This window comes from Chinchilla lanigera, unplaced genomic scaffold (genome assembly GCF_000276665.1).
Source record: "Chinchilla lanigera isolate Chin_1 unplaced genomic scaffold, ChiLan1.0 scaffold00103, whole genome shotgun sequence".
Lineage (NCBI taxonomy): Eukaryota > Metazoa > Chordata > Mammalia > Rodentia > Chinchillidae > Chinchilla > Chinchilla lanigera.
Window position 1 is genome coordinate 4,008,144 of NW_004955504.1, and position 18,809 is coordinate 4,026,952.

The following is an 18,809-nucleotide window of genomic DNA, read 5'->3' on the forward strand; positions in this document are numbered from 1 at the left end:
TGATTTTTCTAATCATGTAGACATAACACACTGATTCACCTTTGATTCTCCTCTCTCCTTTCCCACCTCCACCCATGGTCACTCAGTCACCAGGCCTAGGGACACTTCTCCGTCATGGTTCAGTCCATATTCTCCACGTTTTTGTTCCATTCCCAGGGCCCACCCTCTGCACAGCTGTGCCTTCACTCTATCATTACAATGGGATGTTTTCTACCGTCTCTGCTCCAGCTCGTCCTCTGCCACACCATTTCTCTGGTAACGTATCATTTTAGTGCTTAAAATGTCCAAGGCAACCACTGCCCAGAGCAAACATAAAATCTTTTCAGGGGAGTCTGCCTGCACCCCCACGTGCACCCAAAGCCTGTGTTGCATCTGTTGCTGTCAGAAATAACTCACTCCTCTCTCTTCCTTTTCCTGCCTGTGTACCCTTAAGGTATAACATTTACCCCGGAATTTTCTCCCTCACTTCTGCTTTCTTAAATTCTACTTTTTTTTTTATCCTCTTCTACACTAATTCACAGCAGCTCAAATTGCTCTCAACTAAAACACACATACATCATTCACCTACAGGGTGACCTGCCTGCTTTTGTGTGTGTGTGTGTGTGTGTGTGTGTGTGTGTGTGTGTGTGTGTGTGTGTTTCAACCCTACTGCACTAGATAGTGAGCTGTCCATGGTCAGAAATTATAGGTCATGTAACTGCACAGCCCTTGTGGCAATTAACAGGGGATTCTCTACAAGATGTATGATAACTAGTTATTTAACAAAGTGTAGATGTGTTATCAATCCTTCTGAAAACTGCAGTTGATTCAGGTAGAGATGATTAAGAGTATCTCACTTTTTTTAATGAGTAATAAGTGATCTTTTTTTTAACCTACCTCATTGATCTTCATTAAAGACCTATTTAATTTTAAAAATTTAAAGTGTAATTAACCAAAAGGACTGAAATGAAATAAAGGTGAATTAATACAAATAACCACATTGGGTTTCAAAAGTTATAAAGGAATAAAATTCACAATATAGAGTGGGTCTAAATAAATTGACAAACTAATTGTAAATTAGAAACACATTGTACCAGAAAATTCCTTTTTCTTTTTTTGTTTTTTGAGACAGGGTCTTGCTATGTAGTTCAGGCTGGCCTCAAACTCACAGTGATCCTCCTACATTAATCTCCCAAGTGCTGGGATTACAGGCATATGCCAACATGCCCAGCACTAGAAAACTCTTAAGTAAAATGGAGTAAAAGCACTACCATTCCAGGTCTAATATCTTGTATATAAACATCTCACTGAGGAGCACATATCTTCCCCAAGACAACTCAAGCTTTTAAGAGATTATCCAAGAAAATTCAACTTCTTCCCAATGTGGACAGACAACACCATAATTGAGATATTTGCTGTCAAAGAAATTGCTAAGAGGTCCAAGAAATTATAAACTACAATGGCTGTTAATCAATTGTTATTCAATTTTCTCTGGCAGCAGATAATGCATGCTTGTAAGATAAGGAAAGACATCGTTTGTAGCAACCAACAAAAAGAGAAGACAGCTAAAGGCAGAACTCATGGGAAATGAATTATAAGTATACCCCACATCTAATTCACCCTTTCTGTCTCTTCTTTGAAAAGAAAATGCTTCCTGCAATGGCAGGTTTTACAGTGACGGACTACCTGAGCGGCCACGACTAGTTTCCTGGGGACTCAGCCAGAGAGCTGTAGGCCAACAGGAAGTCATGGAGTCTCCAGAACACTATTTCAGCTGACCTAGCAGCATCTCAGCTGTCACTTTGCAACACCCATCCTGCTCTCTCTTCCCTAGCATAGGAGTCAAACACTGGTACACCTGAAGGTATTTCCTACCCAGTTAGAGAAACCAGGTAGAGAAGTCAAGATTCTCATGCTAGAGCCCCCTGTGTCCATGCCCAGGGGAAGACTCTGCATGTATCCACTTTCATTTCCAGAAGCTGGTTCACGTGTGGGTTAGTCTCAGGTCCAGGCTCCAATGCTGAGTAATGGATCTCAGGCACCTCTACTGCCTCTTAGTAGTTGAGGAGGGAAAGCTCTTACATCTCTAAGAACACTCAAGAATCTTCTAGAAGAGTTCAAATTTCCCTTAATTTTTCACAGGGAAGCCCCATGTACTTGCTAAGCCATACTCTACACTGTTTCCCATGTAAAGAAAACCTCTTCTGTGACTGGAAGGTCCAGACACCCTGGAGCTCATGATGGAGAAGGGTCCTCCCGACTTCCCTCAGGAGGTCACTGTAGGCTGCACAGTCCACTCCTTTGTCAGTAACCTAGCATCTCCTGTCAGATGCTCTGCAGCTTGGACAGAGGAAATCCATATCTCTTTAGTGTTCTGGGTTTGTCAGAACTGTCCCATGCGTGCCCGTGGAGTGTGACTCCAGGGACTGTGGCCAGCTGGCCCAGGCTGAGCAGAAAAGGTAGAGCATACCTGGTCCCCAGCAAATGCAGCTGTTCCATGCCCATCCTTGGAGGACACTTCACAGAGCCAAGGGGATCTTTCTTATCTCAGCCTCCTTCTATTACCCAGTGACTAGGACCACTAATAGAGCTGCACACAACAATGAGAAGAATCAGATGCCTCTGCAGGCTCTTGATCTACAAAGTATGAGAATGACGACAGCCACCATCTCTCTTCTACTGACTCAATCAACCACCCTCTTTCTACATGAAAAAAGACACAGAGAAGCAAGTGTGACCCCAAAACTGGAGACCATGGAAGTTATTAATGAGAGAAGGAGCAAAGAGGCAGGAGAGAGAGAGAGAGGGAGAGAGAGAAAGACAGAGATACAGAGAGACACACAGAGAGAGAAAGATGGAGTCAGAGACAGAGAGAGACACAAAGACAGAGAGATGGAGTCAGAGACAGAGAGAAACACACATAGAGACAGAGAGAGACAGGGACAGGGACATGTAGACAGAGACGGAGAGTAAGAGCATTCTATCTCTGAGGAAGGTAAAAGGAGCCAGCTCGCGCACCATGCCTCAGAGCCCTGCCCTTCGGGAAACCCCTTCTCCCCACCCTTGGATCAAGTTCCATAAGGGCAGATCTCATGAACGACATGCCATAGAGTTGCCCATGGGCATCTGGGGTGAGTTCAGAAGAAAAATGAAGCTGTGCCATTATCAAAACTGGACACTATGAAGACCCACGTAGCTCAACAGCCCTCAGCTAGAGGTTACGGGTACCCGCGGCCTTCTCTCCTGAAGTTTCCTGGGTGAGACTATCAAAGAGACCTGGTTGCGGCACAGCCCTCTGCTGCAGGACTCCATGTCACTTCAGCTTCCATGTCTCCAGGACTGGGGTTGAACACACTCCCAGGGTGGCTCATATGCCCTGGCTTCGTCTCATACTGCTGCAGGCAGTCATTTGGAGCAGGCTGTGTCTTCAAATCTCTTTGGTCACCTCCCAATAAGAACAGTCACCAGGCTGAGCTGCCACACCTCCCTAATCTGCCTTGTTACTGCTTCCACACCAGAGACCCTGGGACTTCATCCCTCCCCTGGCTTCCTGCCCTCAGCCTCCTAAAGAACCATAAGCTTGATAATGACAGATAATTTTTCCTAACTCTGTTTCCCCTTCCTAAGCTAACTGAACTCTAGACTACTGTGGGTTCCAGTAGCTTTGGGAGACACACATCCTGATTCCAGTCTGGGTGCCCAGAGCCCTCTCCCAGTGTGTGAAACCTGTGTCATTGTTGTATCAACCTGCTCCAACTGACCAGGTTCCCTATACAGCAGGTAGGTGCCCTTGGCCCTGGGTATTCATCCCTATAGGATTAGTGACACTCAGCACAAAAGAACTATCAGACAGTTACTCTAACAAGGCACTGTAATCATTTCTTGTTGACAAGGAAACACAAATTTTGCATGGGTAGTAAGCATTAAATCACACTGCGTGCACCATAATCAAGCCTAGAATTCGCAAAGGAATAGAAAAGATCTTCAAGACATGGTGAGGCAATGAATTTGAAAACCAAGTTGAAAGGAGTGAAATTTACATGGGCATTCTAAGAATGTGTCCAGGGTCAGTAATGTGCATCAAGCAAAAAATTAACTGTGGGAGGACGAGCAGATAGAATCACCGGTATATCAGGCCATACTATCTACTGAAATGGCAAGTTGTGCCCGTGAAACCACACAGGGGAATGATTAGACTCTGTGCTGGGTGAGAAGAACAAAACCGTGAGCTCCCTTCCTTCCTGCTTGTAAGGGGTTCATGGACAGAAGACACTGAGCCTCAGGGCTAGGACTGTGGCCTTGAGCACAGGGACAGATCACTTTCCGCACTTCTGCCCTCTTGAGGTAAGGAGCAAAACTTTGACCCAACTCACATATTCTCAATGAAAGAGAGAAAGCAACATCACCCACAGGAGGTAAAGCGGATATGCAGAGGGAAAGAAATCCTCTGCACTGCAATGAATGGTCTGCGGTTCTTCAGAGCTCAATGCTAACCAACAAAATCTATTCCTTAATATTTAATTTAACTCATTAAATTAAAACTTTCTCCTTAGGGGAGTGATAATGAAAGCATATGGAGAAATGCTGACATAGCCTATTTAGAAAAAGTTGGCCAAAGCTTTCATCAAAATTAAAAACTTTTATGCATCCACTGATGTTATTAAGGAAGCAAAAAGACAATCTAGATAGCACACAAAAAATTTGCACCTTATATACTTAATATAGATCTTGAATGCATGCTATATAAAAAGAACATTTGCAATTCAAAAATAAAAACACAAGTACTCAATTAAAATATGAGCAAAGGACTTGAACAGACATTTCTTTGGAGAAGATCTACCCATGGCTAAAAGATACACAAAAGGCACGCAACGTCATCAGTGATTCAAGAAATGAAAATCAAAACCACAATGAGCTACCACATCATACACACACACACACACACACACACACACACACACACACACACACACACACACGTACAGTGGCTCTAAGCTGCGAAGGAGAAAACAGCAAGCATAGGCCAGGTGGAAGGAAGGGAGCCCTAGTGACTGCTGCCGATGGGAATGTAAAACGCCGCACCCACTGTGGGAAGCACTTGGCAGTTCCTCTAAAACTGGACAGAGACTCACCATGCACCCCAGCAAAATCGATTTCTAGGTGTATACCGAAGAATATCGAAATGCAAAAACTTTTACATAGGTGTTCAAAGCATTATTCAATATTATTCAGAGTAGCCAAGCAACAGAAATAATCCAAATGCCTGCATGGATGAATGAATGAATGATCAGAATGTGGTGTACCTATGCCATGGAATATTATTCAGCCGTTGAAGGGAATGAAGCATCGATATGTGTTACAACATAAATGAATTCACATAATACTATGCTAAATCAAAAAAGCCACTCACAAAGCATTACACATTGTATGATTCCATTTACAGGAAAAGCCCAGAATAAGTATACCTAGCAAGACAAGAAATAAATTAGTGGTTGCCAGGGGCTGAGGAACCGGGGTAGAGGGTAACGCTAAAGGGTAGAGTATTTCTTTTGAAATGATGAAAATTTGGGTGGCTTAAAACAATTGTTACATTTGCGCAACCTTCTGAATATACTAAAGACCACTACAATGTATGGTTTTAACTGAATTTTATGGTCCGTGAATTAAATCTTAAGATAATTGACCAAATCATTTGTCCTGAGAAGACTTGCACATGCTCACAAGACTTCCTTTTGGCTCTTGGACCAGCAAGAAATATGAGTCAGTTTACAGCATCCTGGCCACTTCTCCCTGTCCTGCGTCACCCGAGGCCTGCAGTTTTCCCACTGAAATAAACAAACAAGTTAATCCCAAGTGAAAGGAGCGTTTGGTCAGCTGAGATGTTGCTTCTCTCATCTAATTGCACAGCCTCGGTGATTAATCTATTGATTGCTCCCAGCTCCCCCGTTAAGCAAGCATGACCATGCCTGATAGCTGCCGAGAAAATTAATCACAGAGCAGGCCTGGCGAGATCAGGGAGGAATGCGTGTGAAATTACAGGAGAGATGACTCAGATCCACACGAAGATTAGAGGAGAAAAATAATCGGCGGCTGTATTTACTCTGCCTGTCCTCAGCAAAAGTTCAATAAGTGAAGTTTCCTCTCTCATGCTATTGCACCAGAATAGGAAAATACCATCAGAAAATGACAGGCATTGTGGGCCAAGGACAAGCTGAGTGCTGATTGCGACCTTTTGCAGACGATTGTGTAGCACTGCTTGAACCAAATTTCCAGTCCCATTCTCCAAATATGAGACAGATTATCCTAATGCAATTAGTAACCAGGGCTCCTACAATCTGAGATGCTGTCTTTTTTACTTCAGAGTGATTCTAAGATGTGGTTCTGCTCATCTTTCTCCGGTTCAGACTTGGAACCCTGGGGCTGAGAGACGGCTGGGCCCAATCAGGCTGAGCTGGAGTTTGTCCCAGTGTGGGGCAGGAACTGGTAGAAACACAGGAGACCTCTCCGAGGTGCTGGGGGGCTCCTCTGGGATGGGGACCAGAGAGGGAGTGGCCACCACACAGCTGATCCACCCCTCAAGCCCAACCCCACCTGAAGTGTGTGTGGACCGCACCATCCCAGCCCAAGCAGTCTCAGAGCCTGGCAGCCCAGGCCCTTGGGCAGCTCTGGCCCTCCAGCCCACACTGCTACTAGCATTAGAGGCAGGCCCTCTCCTCCGGAACAGGCGGGATCTATTGCAGGTCCCGCCTGGCCCTCTCTCTGGTCTCAAAATTCAGAGCCGGATGTCCACCCCAGCTCTAAAGCTCCTGCTGCCCTGCAAGTCCCCTTCTTTTGCACCAGTGTTACTGGAAAAAGGGACAGCTGCCGCCCTCCTCAGCAGATCAGCTGCTTCTATCCTTAAAAATGTCTATTCCATCGCTGGAATAAATCATCCATCTCCATCCCCCCTTGCTCATAGTCACAGGTTTTCAAGCCCTGAAGCAGTGCCCTGCAGATACCTCCCATCCCAAAATGTCCCATTCGCTCAGAGCTGGCCGCTCCTCCAGGGGACGCTTCTGTTTATTAGCCTCTCATTATGGGAATGAGCATGAAGATTTAGCTAAAGCCTTTCAGTCTGCATTTTAATTCCAAGCCTCACTAATTCCCCTTCCTCTCCTCTGGGGGGCTGCTGCCTCCTTAGATAGACACAGCCCTCACCCCAGGCCACTAATGAGGGGCTCCTCCTCCTTGCTGATGGCCCACCTGCTCTCCTGGCTGCCCGCTCTGGCCTGAGGGAGCTGTCCAGGGACAGGACAGTCCGCCGAGACTCCAGGCAGAACAACATGGCAAACTTTTCACTTCACCTCTCTTGTACTTCCAAAGTGAAAATAATATATACACCAGCAGGAATAGCCATCCCTGTTTTTAAAATAGTTTTGTTTTAAATAAATATAAGAGTTGCAATAGGCAAAAACAAAGTCTCAGCTCTGGCCACCGTCATTTGAATTATTTCTCATGCTATTGCTGAGGGAGTGTGTGCTCTTCTCTAAAGACTTTGCTCCCCAAAGAACCAAGAAAGATGTCTCCTGGCTCACCTCATTCATCCCACAACTCACCGAAGGGCTCCCACAGGCCCTCTCTGACCGTCCTTACTCCGCTTCTGCTCTATGATGGAGTACCACAGAGTGGATAAATTATAAACAACGGCAGCGTGCTGGACTCCGGTCTGTAGGGACTAGAAATCCAAGGTCGATGGACCATAGCTGCTCTTGCTCAAGCGTAGTATGGCAGCAGGCAGCACAGGGTGAGAGAAACGAGAGAAAGGGAAAGGAAGAGAGGGAGGGGGAGGGCAGGGGAGGGGGAGAATGGGAGGAGATGAAGGACAGGGAGAGAGCCTTTCCCTTTCTACAGCACAACTAACCCACTCTCGTTGTAACTCCCCTACTCCACTGTGTTTGTAGCTTTGTCACCTCTAAGCCCCGACCTCCTAATACAACAACTTTTAAACTTCAGCACAGGTCTCGGAGGGGCACCTGGACCATAGCGGATGGTTCCCTCTTTCCACCTGCATCCACTTCAGGATGCCCCAGTCACCTATTCCTCAGGAAGCGTCGTTGATGCTAGAATTACATCCCACTTGGAACTTAGCTTTTCCTAGTGACACCCAGTTTTATTTCTGACTCAGTGACTTTTTCCTGAAGTTGACCTAAACCCAGGCAGGACTTCTCATACACTGAACTCATGTCCTTGGAACCTTTCGGAGCCTCCAGAACTGCCTTCTCTTTCTTTTCCTCGTGCACTTTCATGCACAGTAACGTATCAACCGGCACAGTGTCACCAGCGTCCACTTTACCAATGACCAGAGCATGACAATTCCTCCCTTCCTAATGTCTTCTGCTCTGGTCTGTCTTAATAACCCAGGTGTGGCCATCAGAGTGGCATGTCCAGCACTCCAGAACTCAGCTAGGTGGTAACGTCTGCCTATGAGGAGTGGCTGTGTGGACAGTTTCTCACGCATTCTCTTGTTTAGCAAAACCAAAGACCTTGCACATAAGATAGTGGTCAGGGACAGGTGTTTTCTTTGGACTAACAGCTGGTAGAATGTAACTGATCAGCCCTTGATGGTCCATGTTGCAGCCAGTTGGCTGAGCTGGAAAGCAGCCCAGTTTCGTCTCCCACGCCAAGACAGGCCTGTAATTAGATTTTCCCATCTTCCTGAAAAACTAAGGGTCAGTTGTCTAGCATACCCACTCTGATGGCACCACCTTTACTGTAGGCTCAATCCATATGCTGAGGAATTATATGGGGACCAAATGCACACCCGCATTAGGACGTGACTCCAGATTGCTCTTGGTGGTTGGATTCTGTCTGAAAAGAAGTGCCGATTTACATGAATTTGCATCTGAAATGCAAATCAGAGCTCCCCAATGGAGAGCAAAGGAGATGAAGGCAGCCAGCTTGTCTCTCTGTCTCTAAAGCAGAGGTCCCGCTGGCCTCACCGGCCTTTAGAATGGGGCAAAACCTCCATGATGTGACCTCAGGTTGCCTGCATACAACATGGAAAGGAGCTGATGGAGTGCTCCTAGGCTTCTTGATCCTGGGCAATGGAGAGTCTGAACCGCTGCCTCTTTCTGCTGCACCTGATCTACACAGCTCCAGCTCACCTAGTTGTCCACACAGGGCAAAGGGGCCAGGCTCCGAGAGACTGCTGTTTCTTCAGAGGAAACCAGATTATTCTGGTCATTTCTTGCGGAGAGTAGTGCAGGTCAGTTAGATATCATTAACTCACTATTCGTATAGGCAGTTTAGAATCAGATTATGGTATCCAGAATCAGAACTGGCATTAGAGCGAAGGGAAGCGTGTGTGAGTCATGTGTGCAAAGGCCATCAGCCTTCTGTATGTTAAGTGACCTGTTGAAATATACATGGCAAGTGAAAAGAAAACTGAGTTATAAAAACCTGAGTTCTTGTCACTGAGGAAAATACTCCACACATATGAGCATGAACATGTGCCTGCGGCCACATCGTTCTTCCTGGCCCTCCATGCACGACAGTGGAATCAACCACTAGAGAACACTGCCACGCCTGCTGATCAGCACAGAAAGCTGAACCTGGGAAATCAGGCGGCCTTATTACCCCAGTCAACTGGGAGGGAAGGAGGAGACACCTTGTTAATTCGGCACAATTTCTTCTTCAACACAGATTTAATATTCAGACTGAAAATCAATGCCTGATTGAAAGTTTCCACACGGGCTTGATCTCAGAGGTCGAAGCCCTGCAAACAGGTAAGAGAGCAGACAGCTGATACCACACACCCTGGGAAATCCGAAGGGGCAACCGTGCCAAAGGAAGAGAGACCCCCACTCCCTCCTCTCTGGCCACAGCAGGAGAGAGAAAAACATTCCTCTGGATGGGTGTTGGTCCTGAGCAAGGGATCCACCAGGAGCTGTGGGCACCATGGGGATTCTTTCTCCAGTCATCCCACGCTGGAGTTTCTCTGCCCAGCACTGTCCACGCTATAAGACCAACAGCACTGCCAGTTTTCCCCATGGAGCAGGGGGAGCTGTTTATTTGAGAGCAGAAGGGATCTGGCATCTGGAATGCAAGAAAAATTTGAAAAGACAATATGATATGTGACCATGGCATATAGTTGGGAGAGTTCTGTATGCTCCACCCAGAGTTATCAAAAACCCACAGGAGATGTCTGATCAAGAGACAAGAAGTTTGCTCATTCACAATGGTCTTATCTGAAGACATGTAAATCATGGCTGTATTATTCTTGGAGTCACACAAAGGATGTATTTGGATATTCCAAGGGCAATAAGGCCACCGTGAATGAGGGAAAAGCTGCCCTCTCCCTGCCACCTGTCCAGCCCTCTCCTGGGCCCACCAACCCAGCAGCTTGGTGCCTGACTTCCATGCGGGTGGGCAGGCACACCTCATGTGCAGTGTACGCACATTAGTCCATGCCTGGCTTTGTTTCATGACTGGGGACATCCCCGTCCATCACAGGAAGGAAAGGGGTAGATGTACATCTGCACATAGCACTCCCTCTTTTCACATTTCCTTATGGCCTCACAGATTTGAGTAGACTGTGGCGCTAATCCACAGTGAAGACTTTTCATGTTTCTTTGCCTTTCCTCGTTGCTTCTGCACCCTACTCCCTCTGCCTCGTGGACACCTCAGCCCACACTGCACCTAAGAAAACCATGTTGCCACATTCTGTGTGTTCTTACACACTCACACACACACAAACACAAATCACACATAGCTGGCTGCAAAGGAACAAAAGATGCTATGCCTGCTTCTCTGCAGCTTCCTTTTGTACCACAGCAGCACTTCCTAGCGGTCTTCCTGTTCCACTGACACCTGGGGTGCAGTCTTTGTCACCACTGCTCTGGAGTCTGTGTAGCCGAGGCAGCTGAGGTTACTTAGCCCCACAGCCCTGCAAGTCCCTTACCAACGGGCGATTAAATGATCATTGGTTTTCACCACATCACTGCAATAACCTTTTCCATCTATGCCTGCAAAACCGCACCAGGGTTCTTGTCTGGAACATGGGTTCCCCAGAGAGAGAGAGTGGGGAGACACACACAGGCATCCCCAGTTGTGACAGCTGTGGCCGAGGGAAACACCACCTCACACCCCCCAGAAACACAAACCAGGCTGTCTCCATTTTTCTGTGTCAGTTAGCTCCGTGTGGAACACTTGTTTTTATGTTACTTTGCACTCCTCTGATGCTGGTGAAGCTGATCTTTCCATATTTATGAATCATTTAGATTTTCCTCCTCTCTGCATTTGCTATGTAAATTTTTGCACTTTGTCTTTGGACTTGTTTATCTTTGTTAGTGGAGTTGTAAAACCCTTAATATATTTTAAATAGAGTCCTGGTTGGTGCAGACTCAAGAGCCCCTGGGGAGGGTTTGCACCTAAACTCAGCCTCTCCATAGCTGCACAGCCTCAAACCATGACCCACCGCTCCGTACCTTGATTCTTCCTCTCTAGGTTGGAGAGAGATTAGCTCCTTCCCCACAGGGACACACTAAATAAAAACGTTTATCACACGGGATAATAAAATCATCATTTTATTCAGTTGGCAAATGAGATACTTAGATTTAGCAAAAGTTTTTGTCTTATCTTAAAAATATGTAATTGGTTTCGAACCCACCCTGTCTCCAGCCTGCTGGGAGGAGCGGGCATCTCCTCTCGGGCTGAACCAGGATCCTCACAGGCTGCTTAGCCCAGGAAGGAGGCAGCTTCCTCGTAACGCCCACCTCCCAGTTGTTCCCTGCACACTTCACATCCTCCCCAGTTTCATATTTTGCCCAAGGTTCATTCCAGTTCCCTGCAGATGGGTGAGGGGAACCCCGTGTGCAGGTACCAGGCAGGACAGAAAGCCCACGGCCTCTCCCAGTCTCCTCCACTGCTGCCCCAGGGCTTACAGCAGTACAGTGTGAACAATGGAGAGGGATGTAAGTGATACTTCTGATTTCTTCAGTACTACCAGGAGCTTCTTCTCGGGCTTAATGCATTGATTTGAAATACGATAAATAGTTATTGTTGGTTCTTCAAATATTTCAACAGAAAATTGCAGGTGTACAATTCTTTTCAATGATTGCTAGAACCTATTCTTTCTAGCGTTCCCTTGAGAGAAGTTGTTCTGCTGAGGGGTAGATGAATTAAATATTAAATATTAATATTAACTATTTGCCTCTTGGCAATGACTTTGTCATCTCCTTCCTTGGGCATTTTCTCCCTGCTGCTCATACTTTGATTAGTATCAATTTCTGACTAATGATTCTACTTTGTAATTAACTGCTTTGCTACATAAAAGCAATAAAATTAATGCAACTCCTTTGTATTTAATTGCTGAATTACTGTTTTTAACTTGAGGTTGCAAATCATTTTGGCAAATATACATTGTTATGCTTTTTACTGCCGATGAATCGGGAAATTAAATTAATGGTTTAATTGATTAATTCCAGTTAGAGGCAGTAACCAATACTGGCTACACTGGTCTACAGCTAAATGGGAAACCCATCTTTCCATCTCACTGTGTATTGTCCTATTCTGTTCCAGGCTCAAAGTGGGAAAAAGCTCACAACAGTTTCCAAAACAGACACTGCTAATCACTCACCAGACTGTCCGCACGGCCAATTTGCTTTCGACCAGAAATACCCTTCTGCACTCTGCACCTATTTTGTTCATAATTCTTCACGACTAAAGAAGACAGAATAAAAACACTATAAAGTGGCCTTTGCTGTCAAGGGCAGGTCTGTGACCACCCTTTGTGCCCTTGTGGCACTCCGTGGAGGCTTAAGAAGTGTTGGTCCATTCCAAAATGGTTGTGGCTGGAGCTTCCTGACTGCCATCTTGACAAGGGTTGGCCTCATAGTACAGTCTGGGGCCAAACTATCTTGCATCCTCCAGCTGTGAAAGCTTGATGCTGTCCTGCAGGGATAAAGTGCTGCATAGCACTAGGTCTGGCTTTGGAGATGCTCTGCCTCCTCACCCTCTTCCAGCTTTCCAATTGGGTCCAGCTCAGTTTTTCTTGGTATGTTCTCACCTGGTCTTCTAGAACTACCAGGTCACAAGTCTCTCCACCTCTCACCACTGCACATGCCATGGCAGCACTGCTTGGACATGCCACTTGTCCCCTTCACTTCTTATCACGAAATGGACCTATAGTTTTGCAGACAAAGCCCACAGGTGGAGCCTGCCTTCCACATCACTCCTTACTCTGGCCTCAGTGGCCTGGTCATGATCGTTTTTCACTCCTTCCACTGCCGGGTCTCAACCTCCTGGCCAGACAGAATGGCTCCCTACTCTCTCCAGACTCGCTCTGTGGGCTTTCACAGACATCTCTGTCTTCAGGTAGATTCTTCAGCCCAGGGGAAGTGACACACAAACTGTGCCCAGGCCCCTCAGCCCATTGGAGCTGCCTCTCCTTCACCCTTTCCTGTAGATCCCTTCTGGTGTGGAGATCCTGCGGAGCACGTCCAGCAGACCCTATGTCATTCGTGTGCCCTTCGTGGCCTGGGCGCTGTGCAGACCTCAGCTCAGCAATGTGCGGAGCTGGCAGCCCGAAGCTCAGTCCAGCACTGAGACAAGGTTTTGGTTGGAGAGAGACCCCACACCCAGTCAGACCTCATTCCCAAGTGTTTCCATGCATAACTGGTCAGTGAGGCAGGATGAAGACCACATCTCCTCTCCTCAACAGATGGCAGCTGAAGAGGACCTGTTCTCAGTGCCAGAGGCCCTGCCAGGATCCAGGTCTGACCCAGACCTTCACTGGAACTGCACAACAGCTCAAATGCTGGACCTGCCGCCTTCACCTCCCTGTGGGTGTGGACCTGGAAGCACTTCCATAAAACCTTCCCCCACTGGCCCTTCACAGTGGATGGGCTGCCAATGATACCCAGCACCCAGAACTCTGTAGAAAGCTCCTGGAGGTCAGGAAACATCTTCAGGGCCAATTTCTCATCTTACAGCGCCAGCTTCTGCCTTCAGAACTGGAAGATTCCATGGACTTCCTGTGCAACAGACCAAGGAGGACTATGCTATGAACCAATGCAGACTGAGCCCCTTCTCCAGGCCAGAACACACAGACGAGCAAGATGCCCTCAGGGAGAAGCCGAGCCAGAAATGGGCTACGTCATGTTCCTCTCCTTTTCCAAGTTCACATCTGATGAGCAGTAGGTATTGTATAGGTGTTCATTTTTGGTTTTTTTCTTGAGGAGCAGAGTTTGGCTGGATCATAGCCTCATCCAGAGAACTATGACGTATGTCACAATGAAGGAAAAAGCTTGCTGGGGCTGGAAGCCTGTGACAAAATATTATGTTTGTCAGGGTCAAAGGTAACTATAGAATTCATCTACGTAGGAATCTCTCCAGGGGTTCTGGTATCACACAATGAAACCCTTGGGAATTCACAATGCACAGATGAGGAGGAAGTATTGGGACATAAATGGCTCAGCTTCCTAAGGCTCGGCCCCTGCGGATGCCACAGCCCCTTCTTTCCCACACAGTGTGCAGGTGGTCACGCTCTACCTGTCCGTCTCCCTCCAGCAGCACTCAGTTTGTCTTGCTGTTACTGCTGACCAGCTGCCGTGTTGAGCATATTCCAAGGACCAGGAACCATGGTGGGGTTTTGCACACATATACTTTGGCTCAGTTAATGTTCACAAAAACCCTGGAAGATTAGTATAATTATAGCTGTTTTACAGATGAGAAAATTGGGGCTCACAATATCAAGTAATTGAGTGAAGTCCTCAAGCCAATAGGTGGAACTGGGATGATGCCTGTTTAACACCTGAGTGCTCGCTTGTTGCAGCTGGCCCTGTCCCCAGAGCCCAACCTGCAGGACTGTGTGTTCTTCGCAGCAGGAGAGCATCGTGCCAGTCACCTTGTCCGCAGGTGGGCTTGGCCACACGTCTCACCCCCTGTGTAAGATCAAGGCCAACCTGGCATGTTTTTCTCTTGGTGACAACAGAAATGCCGGGGACAAGCCTGGTCACACCATGCATCTCAAGCCTTTGACCACATCATGGCCTCTATTTTCTCTACCCAAGGAAAATCCAACGGACATCCAAAGTGGGGTGAGCCAGACCACAGTGTTCTCACTGATCACCTGGTCTAACGTGAGATGGCAGCATGGTCTGGAGGGTCCACAGATTACTTGCCGAGCGAGCCCTCCACTGAGTCACCTTGCCCCAGCTCCGTGGGCCATCCTGCAGTCGCAGGCCTCTCTCATTAGAAAGCAGAGGAGACACTCATCACTTGCAAAATGCAAAATAAATACTTCCATCCAAAGCATAAAATCTTTTTTATTATTCATTGCTTTGGATTATCCATACTTCTGCTTCATTTTATTGACATGATCAGTCAAGATGTCTCTGGTTTAGGATTATCTCTCCACCATGTTTAAGGCTATTTTTCAGACAAACATTTCAGCTATGGCTACCTCTGCCTGATCTAAACTTACGCACCGCAAAGGGATCATGGATAGCATCATTCTTTCGGTATCAAAGTCAACCTGTTTTGGGAAATATAGCATATTTTTTTTTTTTTTTTTTTTTGGTTTTGGTTTTTCTCCGGTGCTAGGAACCGAACTCACGACCTTGCGCTTGCCAGGCAGGCACTTTGCCACTGAGCTAAATCCCCAACCCCTAGCATGTTAATCATAGAGATAAAATACATATATAGTAAAGAATCGCTAGACCCACAGCAAGCAATGATACATGTGTGGATTTATTAGGATGATTGCATTTATAACCGTTTCATTGACGAGGTACACATACCCAAGAGGAATGCTTGTGGCATACCCAGGAAACTGAAGAGGGTAAGATCTTACCGGCTAACTTTGAGGCAGACAGTAGTGCTGTGCCTTCCTGCGGCTGTGACACCTGACAGCCTCAGCCAGCGCCATGAAGAGAATCAGGCGGAGACGGGAGGGCAGTGTTTCCTGACACAGAGCCAGACACAATCAAGTTCAGATTCTGACCTGATGGGCACAGCTGGGGAGCTCGTCACATGCAAACAAAGGGTGGTGATTGCTCACACAGGCGACTTCCGGACCCATGGAGTGATGTCCCGCTCTGCTCGAAGGACATCAAAGAGGTCCTGGAGCTCAGAAAGCCAGTGCTTTGTCTGAGCTCATCCAACAAATCTCCTCCAACCCCAGAGACCCTTCAGGAGGTCACACGGAGTGCCTGGGCTGAGACTCCAGATTGTGAAGGTTGGGGAGCAACAGAGAGCCGCTCGGGGTCTGTCTATGGCGCAGAAGGAGAGTGACGGCAACACTGTGACCGTCTTCAGGTGTCCAGCGTGCGCTCAGCGTCCTCTACCTGGAAGGGCATGGTTACATCGGGGCTTTCCTTCCCAGCGCTTCTGTAGGCCACGTCATGCATCAGCAGAGTTCTTCCTCCTGTCTATTCCACTCTACTCCCTCTAGTTTAAAGGGTCCATTTCCTTCTGCTTACTCTATTTTGTAGTAATGATTCCATGCCGTAATAACACGGTGACGAGGGTGCACGTGTTTGGTACAAAGAGGTGAGTCCTATGAGTCTGTGTGCCAGGGAGGTGCTGGTGTCTCAGGGCATCGCGGCCTGGGGACACAGGATGGCAGCCTCTCAGACACCGCTCACAGGGAGAGGAGATGCTACCGGAATGGATATGTGGCCAAAACCACAACACAGGGGCCTGCAAGGTAAGAGAGGAGGAGCGCTTGCTCAGGAAGAGGGAAGCAGGTGGAGATCATTAGGCTCCGAGAGCAGCTTCAGGTACAAGGAGCTGAAAGCCACGTGGTTTCTCCTGTGTGGGAAGCCTCACATACTAATTCATTAAGGAGGGATGATGGGAATGCGAAGGCAGACTCATGGGCAGGGGGAATGAGGTCGGGAGAGAGAAGCAGGTCAGGGAGCAGGGACATGAAGGGACTGAAAACGGTCACGATGTGTGAAGGCCTGGGTCAGAAGGAATCTTCTGCATGGCAAACACACACTAATAAAACAAAGAGGGTCGACTAGAAAAGGCCCTGAAAGCAAGAGCTTTGCTACCCCGACACCTGCCTCCCTTCAGTGCTAGAGGGCGGGGGTGAGGGGGTGTCTGCTCTCAAGTTGCCCTGCTGTGAGGCTCAAGTCCTGAGAACATATTGGTTTACAAATGTAAGGTGACCTCTGTGTATGTAATTTTAAGATACGAAAGAAAGAGAAACGTGGATAGTGGGGTTAGGGGGAGGAATCATTAGAATAAGCCTGATCCTCAACTGTGAACAGATGGAAATGCTGGGTCCTCAGACCCAGTCTGTGTCCACTCCACACCAAGGGCCATCGCGCCTAGTGCAGCAGGGGACCTTCTCTGGGACATGTGCAGCCTCACCGTGGAGGCCGGCAGGCCTCTGCAGCGGTCCTCCATTTCCACGATCCCCCCAAACCATTCCCAACAACTTTGACAAGGGCGATCTCTCAGTATGGACATAGACAAATCTGTATTCCAGAAATGGACAGATGCACAGCAGAGAAGACCTGGGGTGGGTAACCACGGGAGGACACGGCCAGGGGAAGTGGGTCCTGATGGCGACAGCGGCTGCCACGTGGAAGAACAGTGCCCTGGGCAGGGCTGGAGGATAATGGCGCTGGTGAGAGTGAGGCCCAGCCCCGCTGCCAAAGAAGATGAATGCCTCCCGACACAGGTGGAAAAGGGCTTAGAATTAATGTGCTGTCATGGCCCCTTATTGGGTCTGGGTAAATCCATTTGAAACCATCCGTTCTCTTTTGAATCCTATTGTCAAAGGGAGCTTGAACCATTAGAGGGAAGGTCACAGTCGGAGAAGATTATATGATCTTCCAGTCCGGCCAGAACAAAGGTCCCCTGAGGAAAGCCTGACCCGGGGAGGTGCAGAGAGGGGAGCAGAACTGCTCCTTGACAGCTAACCGGTGTCGTGTGGCCATGGGTTCTGTCTGGGTTTAATCAGGATCCAGTTTGCAGCAGTGTCCACACGATGGTGTCTGGCCATCAGTCACTGGTCTCCTGTGCCATAAAAGATGTTGTGAATGCAGTTGGCAGGTCACGGGTTACCCAGAAAGCAGACCTAGTAAACGCTCCAGAGGGCACAGGCCCTGGCTACCTTCTCACTCTGACACATCCTCGGTCTGGCTGTCTCCAAATCTGCCCACACCTCTCAATCACTATTGTCAAAGGGAGCTTGAGCCATTAGAGGGAAGGTCACAGTCAGAGAAGATTATATGATCTTCCAGTCCGGCCTATTGTCAAATCACTGCTCTGGCTTGAGGATGCGCTGAAAGTCCACCCCCAGGATGGGGTTTCATGAGGAGAGGGACTGCAGGCTTTGGAACGTCCAGGGGATTCTTCTGTGTAGACAGATGAGAGCTGCTGTTGCAGGCAAAGCTTTTCCTTCTGGATCTGGTTGGTGTGCAGTAGGATGTCACGGGGGGGGGGGGGTGCCTGCACAAGCAGCCCTGGTGACTTCTACAGTGTCGTCCACAAGGTGATTCTCAGACCTTGACATTAACTCTTCCCAGGGACATATTTGAGTGGTTTACTATTAATAATGCCCAATCTGCAATTTGCAATTTAAGATGACCGAGCCAGGGAGAAGCAGGGGTGAACTCTATATCCTATAGAAACAAAGGACCCCAGCTCCATCCCACCTCCCTCAGCAGGACACAGGAGGTGAACACCCAGCTGATCTAGGAGGCAGCTCCAGGCCAGCTGTCTCTGGCTGCCCTCTGCCCTGTCCAGAGTGACCCACCGCCAGCCCTGCCTCCCCTCCTCCCCTTGCTGAGGGCAGGGCGTGCCTGTTCCCCTCCTTTCTTCTGTTACCCCTTGGT

At 47.9% G+C, this 18,809-nt stretch overlaps 1 pseudogene; it reads left to right on the forward strand.

The window, feature by feature from the left end:
* The window catches only part of LOC102023500, an 88,362-nt pseudogene extending 70,952 nt beyond the window's left edge, over positions 1 to 17,410 (forward strand).
* Positions 17,411 to 18,809: the final 1,399 nt, after the last annotated feature.